The sequence below is a fragment of the Miniopterus schreibersii genome, assembly GCF_964146895.1.
Source record: "Miniopterus schreibersii genome assembly, chromosome: 6".
In the NCBI taxonomy this organism is placed as follows: domain Eukaryota; kingdom Metazoa; phylum Chordata; class Mammalia; order Chiroptera; family Miniopteridae; genus Miniopterus; species Miniopterus schreibersii.
This window is the reverse complement of record NC_138107.1, coordinates 63,036,128-63,053,615: the sequence shown is the minus strand read 5'-3', so window position 1 is coordinate 63,053,615 and position 17,488 is coordinate 63,036,128. Positions and strand designations below refer to the sequence as shown.

The 17,488-nt window shown below is 36.9% G+C and overlaps 1 pseudogene across 1 annotated transcript; it reads left to right on the top strand.

Annotated features, from left to right (window-relative positions):
- The first annotated feature begins 6,641 nt into the window (after window positions 1–6,641).
- Window positions 6,642–10,304, top strand: LOC308558414 (chromosome-associated kinesin KIF4A pseudogene; annotated as a pseudogene). Its single transcript has one exon. The product of its transcript is annotated as a chromosome-associated kinesin KIF4A pseudogene (transcript).
- Window positions 10,305–17,488: the final 7,184 nt, after the last annotated feature.

Here is a 17,488-nt window from a genome sequence, read left to right as displayed (position 1 = left end):
AATGGCATAGCCAGAAGCTCAGAAAATCTACTCTTCTGTAAATGCAATGAGAACACTTATAAATACTGTGGAAAGTCAACTTTCTCAGGACTCTAGATAATCACCAAAAGTTAATAATAACCTGAGGAAAATTTATTCAAGAAAAATAGCTGAATCTTGGTAGAAACAGTAAGTGTTGCAGCATTTTATTTGCCTAATTCCCATATCCTTCTACCCAGTTCAGTGGTAGTCTTACAAGTGTGGTGGATATGGAAAGTAGTACCCTACCTATCACAGAGGTATGAGTGGCAGGAGGTAGCAGGTAGGGTTTGAAGCTAAAAAAAAAGTCCCCAGAGCATTTTCATTATTTGACCTGCTTAGTAACTCCTTGGAAAAGCCATATATTTTATCATGACATCTTTATTTGACCTGACTCAGAATTTTCTCAGTGAGAAAAGTCTTATTTCTATAATTTTTTTCAAAACATTCAAGGGCGATTGTTTAATATTGCAACTGCCTGAGACAGCAATGCTAGTTGAGGCACATAAAAGACTGGTCAAAAACAAACAAGAAGGAATATCTTACAAAGCATATCAGAGAAGGAGATGTCCATAAGGGGGGTTTTAGAGCTTTAAACATCCTTTTTGTAGATGCATATGTGAGAGCTTTTTTCTTTTTTGGTTTAAGTGTCAGACTCTAAAAGGAATTGTGAACATTAATTTTTAATTTTTAGCATAAAAACAAGTACAGACAATACTCTTTTTACTGGTTGATTCTATCACCACAATTATAAAAATAATGATACCAAATTAAAGCTGTGACATAAAGGAAGATTCTTATAACATCAGAGTGAATTTTATGTTAAGTGACATTTAACATGAAAAATTATCCCTCCCTTGGAGTGAACCAGCTGTTTACTCTCACCAGTATCAGATTGGAAAACATAATTCAACTTGTAGATCTATGGATATGAATTGGTTCACAGCTCTCCTCAATGCTCATAGCAACAATTTACAAGGTAAATTTTCTTCTAACTCTCTAAAATCATATTTATTGAAACAAATAAGATTCTAAGTATTAATATTTAAATGAGACATACAGATTAACTTGTTTAAAAATATAATTTCTTTTAGAAAAACAAGCCTGATAATAATTCCACACAATGTAATGCATTATCAGGTTAGTCTTGTCCTCTAACAGATGACCGTAAGTTTACAGACTATGAAAAACTGTCTCAAATGAAGTCTCTATAGACTCCCAAGTGCCCAGTTGCTTAATAAATACTAATTAGCAAAGATGATAATGATATGTTAACTCATTTCCCAAAGAGCTTTCTTATTCTCTGTTGGTTTCCACATCCATCTGCTTTACACATTGAAAAAAAAGGAAAAAGTCAACACTCATAAGAAGCATAAAATTTCCCACAAATTGTGAAGTTCAAGAAAGATCTCATTATATATTTTGATTGCACACACTCACACCATTCACTGCAGTTAATTTGTTTATAATTACTAACTTTGGAAGCCTGTTCCTTTCTGAATTATAACAGACACTTAGTTGACTTAGAAAAAAAACTGGGCAGGGGCCTGATCTTGCTTCCTGCCTCTGTCGTGATTATTTCTTCTCTTGCACATGATAGCTATTGAGAGCTGGCCTTGCCCGGCCCACAGGAGGCCGTTTCTCAGGGTGGCTGCAATGATTACAGGGAGCCCCATGAGCATTACTGACAGCTCTAGAGGCCGATACCTCATCTTCAGCCACATTCACTTTATGTTCAGAGTTATTAGCTCTCCGGCTTGTGTTTGCAGGATATTGTACGCCTTTTCCCCGTGTCTCGTTAGGGGACACCAAGCCCGGCGAAGCGTTCCTGTGTTAGCTCGCAGCATGAAAAGGACGGCAGGGTGCCTTTGGGCCCTTTTCCTGCTTCATATCCATTACCGGTGGGCATCTTCCCCACTTAGTCTGATCTCTCCTGTGACTTGGATATCTGAAGGAAAAAGACAAGCAGGTACTGTCTTTGCTTACTCGTTGATGTGACTTGAGTCTTTACTCCGGTTTCCAATCTTCTCACCTTTGCCAGGTGCTCCCCCTGCACACATACACACATGTAAGCAGCTTAAAGGGGCTATTTTGGCTCTTAGGACATTAGAATTTTAATAATTATTTTTCTTAAGACCATGCATAAAACTATTTAAAACAGAACTGTTAATATTAATGTAAATTATCCAAAGCATTGCTTTAATTTTCTTACATGCCAGACACTCTATTAAGCATAACACATACCTCAATATTAATTGTAACAACATTTCTTTCTCTTTGAAAACCCCTCAATTATGGCCTGCTTACAGATCATCTGTACTGTTCATGATTCAGGTTTCCTACACTAAAAATTATGTGATATTTTGTAATAATACTATGTGGTAATTTTCATATATCTTTGCTGCATCAAAGGATATATATGAATCTCCTACAAATTTCTTTCATCTCTGCCTCCCTTACCCTTTTTCATGAAGCCTATTAGATAAATATCCATTTATCTATTTCGTCCCAAATTCTGAAGCTCTATCTCTAATTCGGTGCATATTCAGATTGCAAAAATTGTCCTAGGAGTATTCATGTACCAAACGAAAACCAAAGAAAACCAGACAAACAAACAAACAAACTGCTTTCAGAGAAGCATGTGTTCATGCATGTATTTACCCTTATACAACATAATCTGTTCTCTGACCACTAATGTACAATTTTGTTGATTTTGCTACACTTAGGGAAAGCAGATGTATTTCCTCAGGCAACAACTTACTTTTTTTCTGAAAGTGTCCTGTGTGGGGTAACAGTTCTGACATGTTATGCTTAGGTATATGCTCTAAGAGGTTGATGTTCAGTAGCTAATACTTTAGTGTTGCTTGCATATACCTAGATAATTATTTCAGGGCAGTGATTTATTTATTTTATAGTTCTAATAATGCAGTTGTCAAAAATATTATATTATTTTTCTGTTTAGCAACTGAAGATAAAAACAACAAAGAATACTGTATGAAATAGCTTTTTGTAAAAATTACAAGTTATATCATTCTAAAAGCTTTCAAGTATATTAATTTTACTTTGTAGGCACAGAGGAAGGAAGAAGCATGGATGAAATATACTTTTCAAGGACAAACCTTCATGATTTCTCAACAGAAGCTAGAATACAGTAATTTTTAAAGGCTTTGAAATATCTCTAAAGACAAAGAAAAACAATGTAAAACAATTTATGGATAATCATAATTTGGTCATTTAAAAGTTGGCCTTTATCCCAAGTAAAAATTAGAAAACTAAAAGAGTATAAACAATTTTAGGAATTTAAAACAAGGAATGATTATTATTATTTTAAAATATATCTTTATTGATTTCAGGGAGAGGAAAGAAGAGGGAGAGAGAGAGAAACATCAATGATGAGAGAGTCATTGATCGGCTGCCTCCTGCACGCCCCTGACTGGGGATCGAGCCCGCAACCCGGGCATGTGCCCTGACCGGGAATCAAACCCCTATTGCCTGGATCCTAGGTCGACACTCAACCGCTGAGTCATGCCCGGCCAGGCCAAAGAATGTTATTAATCAGAACCAACAATTCAAAATCCTAAAACATTTGCCAAAAAGTCAAGGGGCAAAAGAATTAAAAAAAAAAAAAAAATAAGCCAATATTCTGTAGTTCTCAAAAGACTTGTTAGTCAGTAGAGATAAACTTGATATTGATGTGTGATAATTTTTGATAGATAAAATGGACCACCAAGATTATCACACATATGCATAATAATTATTAAAATGAAAGAGAGAAATAATCCTAGTAGCTGAACTTGGAGAACACAAAATAGTTCTTTAAAAACTCTAATTAATATACTCAGAGAAATTGAAGGTGATATTACTCATATCAAACATAGGAAGCTGGTTATGCACAAGTAATATTCAGGGAGAAAAAAAGAACCATTGAAAAATATTTAATATAAAGCTAATGTTGATAAATCCTTTATGTGTGAAATGTAAAAATAAGCCAATAAATAGATAGAAATATAGATAGGTAGACAATTGATTGATAGCTAACCCAGAGAAATTTTCCTAATTCAAAGTGTTAAATGTAGACCCAAATCCTTGCCTACTGATCAAAGGAAAAACTAAGTCATTGTAGACACTAGAAGAGTTTCTTTAAGTGTGATATGTGGGTTGCTTGTATCAGAAACTATGGGATATTTCAAAAATGAATACGATTTCCCAGTCTCAGAAAACACCCACTACATCAGAATTTCTGTAAGTATAGCTAAGACAGATACATTTTAGTAAGGGTTTTTAGGCAATCTTAAGGTTATTACTATAGTAAAGCCATTTAAAATATTTTTAAAAATTAAATAACTTTCAGATATTTTAATACTTTTCTGAATTTTAGAAACATTTTTGAAAACCATATATATAAAACTATATATAACTATAGTTACATATCTATAATCTATCTATATCTTACCACTGTAAAGAAAAGCTTTTTTACTGTCCTATACCTCCATATTACACTTAATCTCTATGAAAATATTTGTTTTATTTGAACTATTTGCTAACCCCATTTCATCACACCAAATTCTAAAATTCAGGAAGTTTATTTAAATAGGAGCTAGCTTAGTGTAAGGCTAATGGTGTGCTCAAAAAATGTTTTTTAAAGGAAGTCTATATGTTCACTTTTGAACATAGTATTCTATAGCCACATGTGTTTATCAAGCACTTGAAAATTTGCTAGTATGAATTTCCAAGACTTATAAAAAAGGTAAAATATCTCATTAATATTTCTTACAATAATTATATATTGAAATTAGTTGTTTAAGAATGGCATAAATAAAAAATAAAAAAAAACATGAGTTCTTCCAAGTATCTTTAATTATTTTTTTCTATTTTCTATAAATTGCCTTTTAACGGTGCATTAGTGTCTATTCTAAAGTTGTAGATTTTATGTTTTTCTTTCCTAATCAGAAAAAGTTTCTCATTAAGCATTAAGTCCCTTAAGTTTTAAGCAACAGATTTCCGAGAGACAGATGTGAAATGATTAGGAAATGAGGAGCATCTAAAGTTTGGCTTTGCATTCACCCTTTCTTGTCTCAAAAGTACAAACAACAAATGGGGACTCTATTAAGGTTTTAATTAATTTCTATTTCTAACCAAGGAAACTGCAAAAAGTCTCCCTGCCTAATAGTTTTTATTTTTTTTATTTGTTTTCAGAATTAGATAAAATGAGGAAGTATTGGGCCAGCATTCTCACATGAAAGGATCAGTATTTTTAAATTATTTCAAGTATAAAGAGACATGATTTCTTCTGGGAGAAAAGATATAGGAAAAATATGTTTGATATTGATTTATTTTATCACATACATTTATTTGTACTTTTAATACAAATATAGATATTGATTTCATTTTTCCAATGAACTATCAAATTTCATAATTTGTAGGTGGAAAAGACAGATATATTTTTCAATTATAATGTAACAATATTGATTGATCACTCTTTTTCGTCCCCTTAAGTTTCCCAGTCCCATTCAATTCATTTTACTATTGCATAGTGTCAATCAGCAAACATTGAATCCATAATAATACTTACCACAATTTAAAATCATATATGTATGAACAAACATGATTCCTAAATGCCCAATAATATTCAGATAGGTATTAATAGATTTTCACAATGACATTAATTTTCACCATGTATCAGAATAAGAAAAGCGGGTTTAAAGGCTATTCTAATCAATTAACATCAGACACCAATATTGACTTTCATTCACAATTATATCCTTAATAGACAGGAATATATCACTAGGTAACTAAATAAAATTTATTTTTCCCGAGTAGCCATTTACCATTTTTCAACATAATACTAAAAAAAATAATTTTATAATTTTTTCTATTCTCTCTCTCCCTCTCTCGCTCTCTCTTTCCCTTTGTGTGTTTATTTTTAATCAGTAAGTGTGATAGACAATTTCTTCTTTACCTGCTATTTGAAGGGCCTTTTATCACTGCCTTTTCACAGCTTTCCTATTTTGGGAAGAATACTGACACTAATACTGTTTGGAAGAAATGTTATTTTAATGATAAACAAAAGACAATGCAAAAAAAATTTAAATTGTCACTAGTATAACTAGAATAGAATTTAGAGAAAATATAGTTGAAGAAACCGAGGAGATATGTGTGGTCCATATATAACCACAGTAGTTTGGAAATCTGTGTTTAAAGCAGAGACATGAATCCAAGTGTAATAATGCTATAGTATTGTATTTGAAAACTCTGTTCAAAAATTAATTACAGCATTATTATTGTACATTTCCAAGGGTACAACTGCGCCTTATTTCTCGGGGAAAGGTCTTGCATGATTTGTAATTTTTCTTTTGCTTTGTTTTAATGATTAAGAAAAATTTCTCGTCTTTAAAACTTTTCCGTTTTCATCCTTTAAAACTAATGCATGACGTTTGATATGACTCCCTTTACAGTAAGTATTAACAATTACTGCACCTGCCGCAGAGCGTGCCCCCCCCCCGCCCCCGCCCCCTGTGTTCCGATTGGCTGGAGCCTCCAGAACCAATTTGAAACTTGGCGGTTAAATCTCCGGTTGGACAGGGCAGTGGGAGACCAGAGAAGAGAGATGCTGAGGTGGGATCATGAAAGACCAAGTGAAAGGAATTCCTGTAAGAGTAGCACTGCGATGTCGCCCTCTGGTCCCCAAAGAGATGAGTGAAGGCTGCCAGATGTGCCTTTCCTTCGTGCCCGGGGAACCACAGGTGGTGGTTGGTACTGACAAATCCTTCACCTACGATTTTGTGTTTGACCCCTCTACTGAACAGGAAGAAGTCTTTAATACAGCAGTAGCGCCACTCATAAAAGGCATATTTAAAGGATACAATGCAACTGTCCTGGCCTATGGACAGACTGGTTCTGGAAAAACCTATTCAATGGGAGGTGTATACACCGCAGAGCAAGGGGATGAACCAACAGTTGGGGTCATTCCTAGGGCAATACAACTGCTCTTCAAAGAAATTGATAAGAGTGACTTCGAATTTACTCTGAAAGTCTCATACTTGGAGATTTACAATGAAGAAATCTTAGATCTTCTATGCCTATCTCATGAGAAATCCTCCCAGATAAATATAAGAGAGGATCCTAAGGAAGGCATAAAGATTGTGGGACTCACTGAGAAGACTGTCCTAGTTGCCTTGGATATGGTTTCCTATTTGGAGCAGGGCAACAGCTGTAGGACTGTGGCCTCCACAGCTATGAACTCCCAGTCATCCCGGTCTCATGCCATCTTTACAGTCTCCATAGAGCAAAGAAAGAAAAGCGACAAGGATAGCAGCTTCCGCTCCAAGTTGCATCTTGTAGATCTTGCTGGATCAGAAAGACAGAAGAAAACCAAGGCTGAAGGGGATCGCCTAAAAGAGGGTATTAATATTAACCGGGGCCTCCTATGCTTGGGAAATGTAATCAGTGCTCTTGGAGATGACAAAAAGGGTGGCTTTGTGCCCTATAGAGATTCCAAGTTGACTCGACTCCTTCAAGATTCTCTAGGAGGTAATAGCCACACTCTTATGATAGCCTGTGTGAGTCCTGCTGACTCTAATCTAGAAGAAACATTAAATACCCTTCGCTATGCTGACAGAGCAAGAAAAATAAAAAACAAACCTGTTGTTAATATTGATCCCCAGACAGCTGAAATTAATCATCTGAAGCAACAGGTACAACAGCTACAGGTCATGTTGCTACAAGCTCATGGAGGTACCCTGCCTGGATCTATAAACGTGGAACAATTAGAGAATCTACAATCTTTGATGGAGGAGAATCAGTCCCTGGTAGAAAAGAATGAAAAATTAAGTCATGGTCTGAGTGAGGCAGCTGGTCAGACAGCACAGATGTTGGAAAGGATTATTTTGACAGAACAAGCAAATGAAAAAATGAATGCCAAACTAGAAGAGCTCAGGCAGCATGCAGCCTGCAAAGTGGATCTTCAAAAGCTAATGGAGACTTCAGAAAACCAGGAATTAAAAGAAAATGTAGAGATGATTCAGGACCTGCAGCAACTGATTACCCAGATATCAGATGAAACTGTTTCTTGCATGGCTGCAGCCATTGATACTACAGTGGAACCAGAAGCTCAAGTGGAAATCAGTCCACAGCCCAGCAGGTCTTCTGATGGCTTCACCACTCAACATGCTCTACGTCAAGCTCAGATGTCTAAGGAGCTGGTAGAGCTGAATAAAGCCCTTGCACTGAAAGAGGCCCTGGCCAGGAAGATGACTCAGGATGGCAGTCAACTACAGCCCATTCAGTTCCAGTACCAGGACAGCATGAAACACCTGGAATTGGAAGTCATCAATCTGCAAAAGGAAAAGGAAGAATTGCTTCTTGAACTTCAGACCACAAAGAAGGGTGTCAACCAAGCCAAGCAGAGTGAGCGCCGCCACAAACGTCTCCAGGAGCTAGAGTGTCAAATAGCTGATTTGAAGAAGAAACTGAATGAACAGTCCAAACTTCTGAAGCTGAAAGAATCCACAGAGCACACCATCTCCAAACTGAACCAGGAGATACAGGTGATGAAAAACCAGAGGGTACAGTTAATGCGTCAGATGAAAGAGGATGCTGAGAAGTTTAGACAGTGGAAGCAACAAAAAGACAAAGAAGTAATCCAATTAAAAAAACAAAACAGAAAGAGGCAATATGAACTGCTCAAACTGGAAAGAAGCTTCCAGAGACAGGCTAATGTGCTTAGACGTAAAACTGAGGAGGCAGCAGCTGCCAACAAGAGGCTCAAGGATGCTCTGCAAAAACAACGGGAGGTCACAGAGAAGAGAAAAGAAACTAAGAGCCATGGAATGGAAGGCACTGCAGCCCGAGTGAAGAGTTGGCTTGGAAATGAAATTGAGGTTATGGTCAGTACTGAGGAAGCCAAATGCCACCTGAATGAACTTCTTGAAGATAGAAAGATCCTGGCTCAGGATCTGGCTCAACTCAAAGAAAAAAAGGAATCTGGGGAGAACCCACCTCCTAAACTCCGGAGGCACACAATCTTACTTGTTGAACTGCACGGTCAAGTTTCAGAGTCAGAGGATTCCACTACAAAGCAGATTGAAAGCCTACAGACTGAAATGGAACTCAGGAGTGCTCAGATTGCTGACCTACAGCAAAAGCTGCTGGATGCAGAAAGTGAAGACAGACCAAAACACCGCTGGGAGAGTATTGCTACCATTCTGGAAGCCAAGTGTGCCCTGAAATTTTTAATTGGAGAGCTGGTTTCCTCCAAAATACAGGTCAGCAAACTTGAAAGCATCCTGAAACACAGCAAGGCCAGCTGTGCAGACATGCAGAAGATGCTGTCTGAGGAACGAAATCATTTTGTCGAAATAGAGACAGAGTTACAGGCACAGCTGTCCAGAGTGAAGCAACAGCATCAAGAGAAGGTGCTGTACCTTCTCAGCCAGCTGCAGCAAAGCCAAATGGCAGAGAAGCAGCTAGAGGTGTCAGTCAGTGAAAAGGAGCAACAGCTGCGGAACACACTGAAGTGTCAGGAAGAAATCGAGGAGATGCGAGAAGTGTGCGCGCAAAACAAGCAGCTTCTCCGAGAGAATGAAATCATAAAGCAAGTGGGCAGACAAAAGAAATCTCATCTTCCTAAGGATACCCTTCTATCTCCAGACTCTTCTTTTGACTATATCCCACCTAAGCCAAGACCTTCCCGTTTTAAAGAAAAACTCCTCGAGCAAAGCATAGACATTGAGGATCTAAGATGTTCAGAGCATTCTGTCAGTGAGCCTGAGGACGGTGATGCTGGGGATGATGAGGAATGGAAGCCAACAAAATTATTTAAGATGTCCAAGAAGAACATCCACGGGTGCTCCTGCAAGGGCTGGTGTGGAAATAAGCAGTGTGGGTGCAGGAGACAGAAGTCAAACTGCTGCGTGGACTGCAGCTGTGACCCCACAAAGTGTAGGAACCATCAGCAAGACAAGGGTAGCTTGGACACTGCTGAGCAGACCCAGGATTCTGAAGGCTCCTTCAAGCTGGAGGATCCCACAGAGGTGACCCCAGGATTGAGTTTCTTCAATCCCATCTGTGCCACTCCAAACAGCAAAATCCTGAAAGAGGCGTGTGAGATGGAGCAGGTTCTGTTAAAGACCACTCCGGCTGCCTCCTCCCTTGGCCTCTCAGAGTTGAAGCAAGTAGCCACAGAATCCCAAGAAAATAAAGCTCCAGGGAAAAAAAAGAAACGAGCTCTGACCAGTAATGTCAGCTTCTTCTCTGGCTGCTCCCTTATGGAAGAAGAGGCCCCCTGAATTTGGACTCATCATCTCTGCCCTAGTCTGGCTTGGGAGATGCCTTCTGGTTACAGCCAGAAGGGAATTTTTTAATGACTCCTTTAGATTTAAGGTTTCTTGCTGTTGAAAAAAGGGACAGCATGTTACTGAAAGGGTGCTAAGCCACCTGCTGAAGAGAGAACCAGCTGACCTTCCTGGTTACTCTTCAGGAACCAGTCCCCAGTATAATGGAGCTCCTTCTGATGTGCCAGCAGTTAAAGCTGTCTCCTAATAGGAATGAGGCCAAGGCTGTCTTATCTCTAGGTTATCTCAGCTTAATGGTGGAGCTTGGCCTGGGTAGGAGGCCTGGCACGAGTCTTTCACCCCTCCTCAGGAATGGTGCTGAGGTAAATAAAATATTTTAAATTGCTAATGTTTTAGTTATATAAATAAATAAAGCTGAAAAAGTATTAACAATTATATGGAGACAAAACAGAAGTGGATGTCCAATAACTATTTGACTAAAGAAAAATTGTTGAAAATAAAAGGGATTGAAAGAACACCTTACCATTCCATTGCTCAGATAATATATTTTTATTGATTTCAGGGAGAAAGGAAGAGAGAGGGAAAGAGAGAAAGAAACATCAATGATGAGAGTCATTGATCAACTGCCTCCTGCATGCCCCCTACTGGGGATCGAGGGTGCAACCCAGCATGTGCCCTGAACAGGAATCAAATGGCGATCTCCTGGATCATAGGTCCATGCTCAACCGCTGAGTCACACCAGCCGGGCTAATTTGTGTTTTAAAACTAATGTCTAACATAATTATGATTTCAGTATAAACAAAAATCAAAACCTTGATTTAGTAGGATACAGAGAGCCCATTATTTTTATTCCCATCCTTAACTACAAAACAAATCAGACTATAATATCATGTTATTCCCTTATGAGAGAGCTAAAAGTTTTAATAAACTTAAAAGAATTAAAATACAGAGAATGCCAAAAAATTCCTAGGAAAAAAAGGTAGCCAAGCTGCTTTTATCCCTGACAAAGAAGCATGTGGAGAAAGGATCTGCAATAAATATTGGTTTAAAAAGTCACATTTTAAATAAACTTCAACATCCCTATGTAAACTGGTGTAACTGATGAAATTTTCCAGGAGCTCCAGTGACAGAGAGATTTCACCCACCACCTGCTCTTTCCCAAAGATCATCTTTTCTTAGGAATAGTACACCTAAGGCTGGGTGCAAAAGGGAAACTGAGAGAATATCTACAGCATTGTGCAATATCTCATGTAACATGGGAGCAGGGCCAGAGAGCTGAAATAAATTTCTCCCACAAATTTCTGGACTTTACTGAGAGTGAGCCAATTGTTGTTGGCTGCTGGGTTTTGATGGCACAAGAGGAAACCTGAAAATAAGTCACTTTGAAGCTCTTTGCATCTTCCCTGAGTATAATACAGAGGTCCTTCAAATGTTGGAGATAGGGCAGCAGGGTAGAGAGATTTAACGCTAAGTTCGAAATTAAAGTGTGCAAAAACTCCATGACAACCCCAAACAACTGGAAGCCATGCTAGGGAGCACAACAAAATATTCCATGACTAGAAAGCTGGCCACTGGGCTGGAGAGGAAAAAAGTGTCTCCAGAGTGTTTCTGGGACTCAGCAGCAATCAGGCTAAACATAAAAGACATCCATGTTAAAACTTTGAACCACATGAGGAACTGGGGCTAACTTTAACTTCAGCACAGCATACATTTAGTTCAATTCAGATTAGTGGTCTTAGAAAAACAGAGCTGTTCACTGTTGTGAGTGTAAATATTATTTATCTTCATTTATGCTGTTTTCTAACACACATTATCTGGCAATCAAAGAAGCAAGATGAGGTGATTCATGATCAAGAGAAGGAAAGTTTAATAAAACCAGACAAAGAGATAAAATGTAGGGATGATCAGAAAGAACTTTAAAATGATTATAAAAAAATAGGTTAAAAGATTAGTATAAAAATGAAAAACATGCATAAATAATGAGTAATCTCAGCAGAGATGAAATTATGTAAAATTGAGCCAATTAAAAATGCTAGGAAAAAATGTAACATCAGCAGTGACAATTTTAAGATGTTAAAAGTTTATTGCACACAGCAGAGAAAATAATCATTAACATGAAGGTAGGTCAACAGAAACTATCACAAGTTAAACAAAGAGAAAATTAGTTAAAAATGGAGCAGAATAACTGATCCATAGAATAATGCCATACAGTCTATAATACTATTAGGAAAGAGAAAGAAAGTGGAGCAGAAGAAACACTTGAATAGATAATGACTGAGAATTTTATAAAACTGATAATAGACACCAACCAAAAGATATGGAAATATTAATGTATTCAAGCTTGATATGAAAAAAAGAAATACACAAGCACATCAGGTGTGAACTGCTGAAAATGAAAACTAAAGTAGCTTAAAAACAGTCAGATTAAAAAACACATTCCATACCGCGGGTGAAGGATCTAAATGACAGCTTTCTTCCATCACAAACAATGAAGGACAGGAGATAATGGGAGCCTATCTTTAAAGTGCTATAAAAATAAAACTGTGATCCAAGAATTGAGTTTGATAGCAAACACAACTGTCAAACCACGAACTCCTGGATCCTAGGTTGATGTCCAACTGCTGAGCCACGCCCAGCTGGGCCAAACCCCTGTTTTTCAAGCATCAACTGTAGATGGTTCTTAATTTGTTATACTCAGTAGAAAATGTCCAGGAGAGAGTACATAGAAGATTTCTACAACCAAGTCCTGGCATTCCAACATTTGGAGCTCTAGCAGGGAAAGGGAATCAACGAATGACGAATGAAATGTGGAAAGAGAACCAGTATGATGGTTCAGGTCAGACCATATCAAATAGATTCTGAAAGCCCATCTAGCCAGTTTTGTGCACAATAACAGAAAGACAGAAATTTAATATTATTCACTTATGTAAGTAGTAAATAGCATTACAACTTGAAAGATTTAATATCTATTTGAAACTGGAAAATAATTTCATTATTATTTTGCATAAAGCTATCTTTCAGTTATTATTTTTCATAATAATACTTTTTATCCAATGTATTTTGTAATGAATGTACTGGCTTTTGACTTTCTTGTGACTCTAGGCCTAGGATCAGCAGTTCTCTTATTATTATCACAGCCATGCATATTCAAAATGCTCATGCATATTCAGGTGCTACACATCTTTTTTGCTTACACTAAAGAATTTCCAGAGTGATAAAGATTGATCTTTTTTTGTCACCATTCTCTGAATATCATTGGTTTAAGTTATGTTTACATGAACCATATCAGTTATATAATACAGTTGCAAAGTATGTCAATCACAGGCCAATTATGACAGGTTTTATGACTAAATAGATACAACAAAATTTCCTTTCTCAATGCTGAGAAAAATGTTAGCAGAGAAAACACATTTGATTGGCTTTTGTTCTGTATTGATTTGTGATTAATTTTAAAGATATTTGATTCTTTCAAAACTTACCTGGCATTTTCAGCTATGTTGTATTTTCTATTTCATATTGTAGAAGTAATGTTTTGAAGATAGAAATTAATGCCCCCTCATTGCCCAGTATGGAATCAAAGACTTTATAGCAATACTTTTTCCCTAAAAAGTTTGAGTGAGGCTTTCCTTAATATAAGTAAACTTGCCTCTTTTCTCGATTCTACATCTATCATACCTGGTTTTAGGGTATGATATTTGCTAAAGTTTAGAGTATGATATTTGGTAAATTGACTAAATTGTGTCTGCCTGCAAAATTCATGTGTCGAAAACCCAACCCCCAATGTATTTGGAGAGAGAGTCTTTGAATAGGTAATTATAGTTAAAGTCATAAGAGTGTGGCCCTAATTCCATATGACTGGTGTTCTTATAAGAAGAGGAAGAGACACCAGAGCTCGCTCCCTCTCTGGTGTGTGCACAGAGAAGCTATGTAAGACACATAAGAAGGTGACAACCCAGAAACCATAAAGAGAAGCCTCACCAGAAACTGAAGTTGCAGGCACCTTGATCTGGAAATTCTGGCCTGCAGACATGTGGTAAAATAAGTTTCTGTTGTTTAAGCTACCCAGTCTGTGATATTTTGTCATGGCAGTCCAAGCAGACTGACACAGGAAAATACATAGTGAGCAGATGACTGGGGTCAAGTCTGTTCAAGTTTAGGAGGCACAGATGCTTTGTTTCAATATTTTTCTACTAAGTTCTCCTTCATTTCTAAATCAAACTTCAAAATTCTACTGAAAAAATACTTTTATAAAAAGGTTACTGCAATTTTAGATTTTTCTGATTTTTTTTTTTTTAAATACATCTTTATTGATTTCAGAGAGAGGAAAGGAGAGGGAGAGACAGAAACATCAATGCTGAGAGAGTCATTGATCAGCTGGAGCCCGCAACCCGGGCATGTGCCCTGACCGGGAATAGAATCCCAATCGCCTGGATCCCAGGCCGACGCTCAACCGCTGAGCCACGCCCGGCCGGGCGATTTTTCTGATTTTTGACACTAGCCTATTACATTTATTCATTTTTGTTTTATAATTTTCAGATATCCATTGTGGTTTTATCATGAATAAATTAGTGATGTTCTTTAAATGAACATTGTTTACTTATTGTTTTATCCAATTTTATATTTCCCTTTAAAAACTAGACTTGATTCTGGATAATTTTTAGTAATTTCCAAGGAAATACAGTTTGTGCTTTAGGAAAAATATTTGCAATCATTAATAATATGTAAAATATATATATATAAATTTTTTGTCTCTGGAAATAAATCCAAATGAGAATTTCCAAATGTGTTTTGGCAATAATAACATGCTAGGAAAATGATAAGATTTATGACTCGGAGATAAGTAAATATTGATAAATTAAGCAACACATAGATTGTCAAAGAACATAAAGCAGCATGAACTGCTTCAACTAGACAATGCATCAGCACAGAAGAAAGAGAAAGATAAAGAATTATTAACCTGATTACAAGGAACTTACTAGTATTGCACTGTAGCTTAGGGCCATCTCAATATTAGGGGAAACAAAGGTCACAGTTCAGCTCCACAGGGCCTAATCCCTTCAGCAGACCACAAAGCTGGGAAATCTTCAGGTCTAAAGAATTGAATGAGTAATTCTTATTCCATAATTTATATTTTAGTTATAAAGATCTAACCATTTGCTCATTATTTACTAAATATTCTTTTGACATCTACAAGGTTTCAGACAGTTTAATGAATACAGGACATATAAATCTCAATACATAACTAAAACATAACTTGGGTCTTATGCTCAAGTGTCCCATAGACTAATGGAAAAAGCGGATGATTATAATACAATATGAAGGAAGCAAGCAAAGTAATAATGGAGACACAAATCAGAAAAAAAGGGTAAGAGAGGATTCCTGAAGAGAATGGACACTTTGAGTTTGGAGATGATTAAATTTAGAAGGAACTGAAATAGTACTAGATTGAAAAAGCAGAGGTACCCAATGAACCAGGAACATTGCTGCCTCATTAGTTACCTGTGGAAGGAGAGTCATGTGAAGAAACTTCATACACAAGCAGGGACCAAGAGATGAAGTTTGTGGACTAGTAATGGAGAACCACTGAATAATTTTTAGGTTTTTGTTTTGTACAGATCACTTAGATAACACTCTGGAAGGAGAGACAGACCAATCTGTGGGTGGAGTGTTGAGTTAGGAAGCTACCGCATGGATGGAGTTGCAAATTGAGAAAGGCAGATATTTAGCTAACAACGGTGAATCAGGAACACAGGATGGATTGAGAGATATTTAGATGGTCAGATCACCATGACGCTGAGACTAACCGAAGTAGATAAGAGCATGACAGAAAGGAGTCAACACTAACTTCAGAATATCTGATGCTGGGAACTGAGAGAAAAGAATTGCCTTTTACTGGGATGGAGAATGAAGAAAAATAGATTTGGGTGGTGGGATTTAAGATAAATTCAAATAAAGAAATTCAAAGCAGAAATCTAGTCTCATGGACATAACTAAAGTAAAGCTACAGAAAAGGGTGATAAAGGTTTAGAGAGACTATTATTTGGACAACAGAAATGCCTGGAATGATGTCAATGTACACAAGAGTTTGCAGTCTTATAACTAGGAGGAAAACAGTAGAAACACAACTACTCTCCTGAGGTTAATGGAGTTGGTAGGAAATTGGGCAGTTTATTCTGCATGTATCCCTTCTAAAACACCCTCTACCCTTCTTAGCCTTTCTATGTGCTCTATGAGGATAATTTGTTTTATTTTATTACTTGGGATTCCTCTCCTCTTGGCTTCTAATTGGGTTCTGATAATACACAGTAATGTTAAGGGACGTGGTTGGAGGAAAGGTTTGCAGGAAATTATTTTCTTGGCTATCTCCATCTAGCCTTACCTGTTTTGTAGCCTTCCTTCCCTTAATTTAAATTTTCCCCAGTTTATTTATCACCTTTTATTACCTCTCTTTCTCTCTTTAAGCCCATAAATAATCAACAGTTTACATTGTTGCTAGTTACTGGGTATATAAAGTTCCTTTTTATAGTTTCCTTTAACCCTACCCACAACTTTGAATATGATCTCTTTATTAAACTCTCTTTAAGTGTTACTTTGAGTAAGCCATCCTTCTGGAACCTGGACTGATAAAGTAGTTAGTACCATGAGTGGGTCCAGGAAAAGGACCCTCAAAATAAAATTCTGAAATTCAGTAGGTCATGTATTTGATTAATTAGTGGACAGCTTCCTTGCTGGAGAGGGAAAAAAAAACAACAGTAATAACCCATGGTAAGCAGTGGTATGTAAGTTATTAGCAATAGTGGTTTAGGGTAAAACAAAGATGGAGGGTTGAGCATTTGTAGAAAAAGTGATTGTAGCACTTAGACATAAGGCTTCAATGGTCATTAGGATGTTTATTGGGGAGTCTGGAAGCTTCTGCTGCCTTAGAGAGTATGCACAGTAAAGTACAAGTGTAATGCCTTAAATTAATAAATTCAATAAGCCTGATGAAAAATTAGAAAGATTAGAAAGCCTCTTAGATCATTTTAAAGTAATCACTTACCTGATGTAGCTCTAAAGGCAAGACACGGATGAAATTAAGCCTAGAACATGAATGCAGTGCCTGTAGAGTAGAAGCACCAAATACCTATAAAAGAAAGGGCAGTGATAGGAAGCCTATCCCCACAGAATGGGACTTTCAA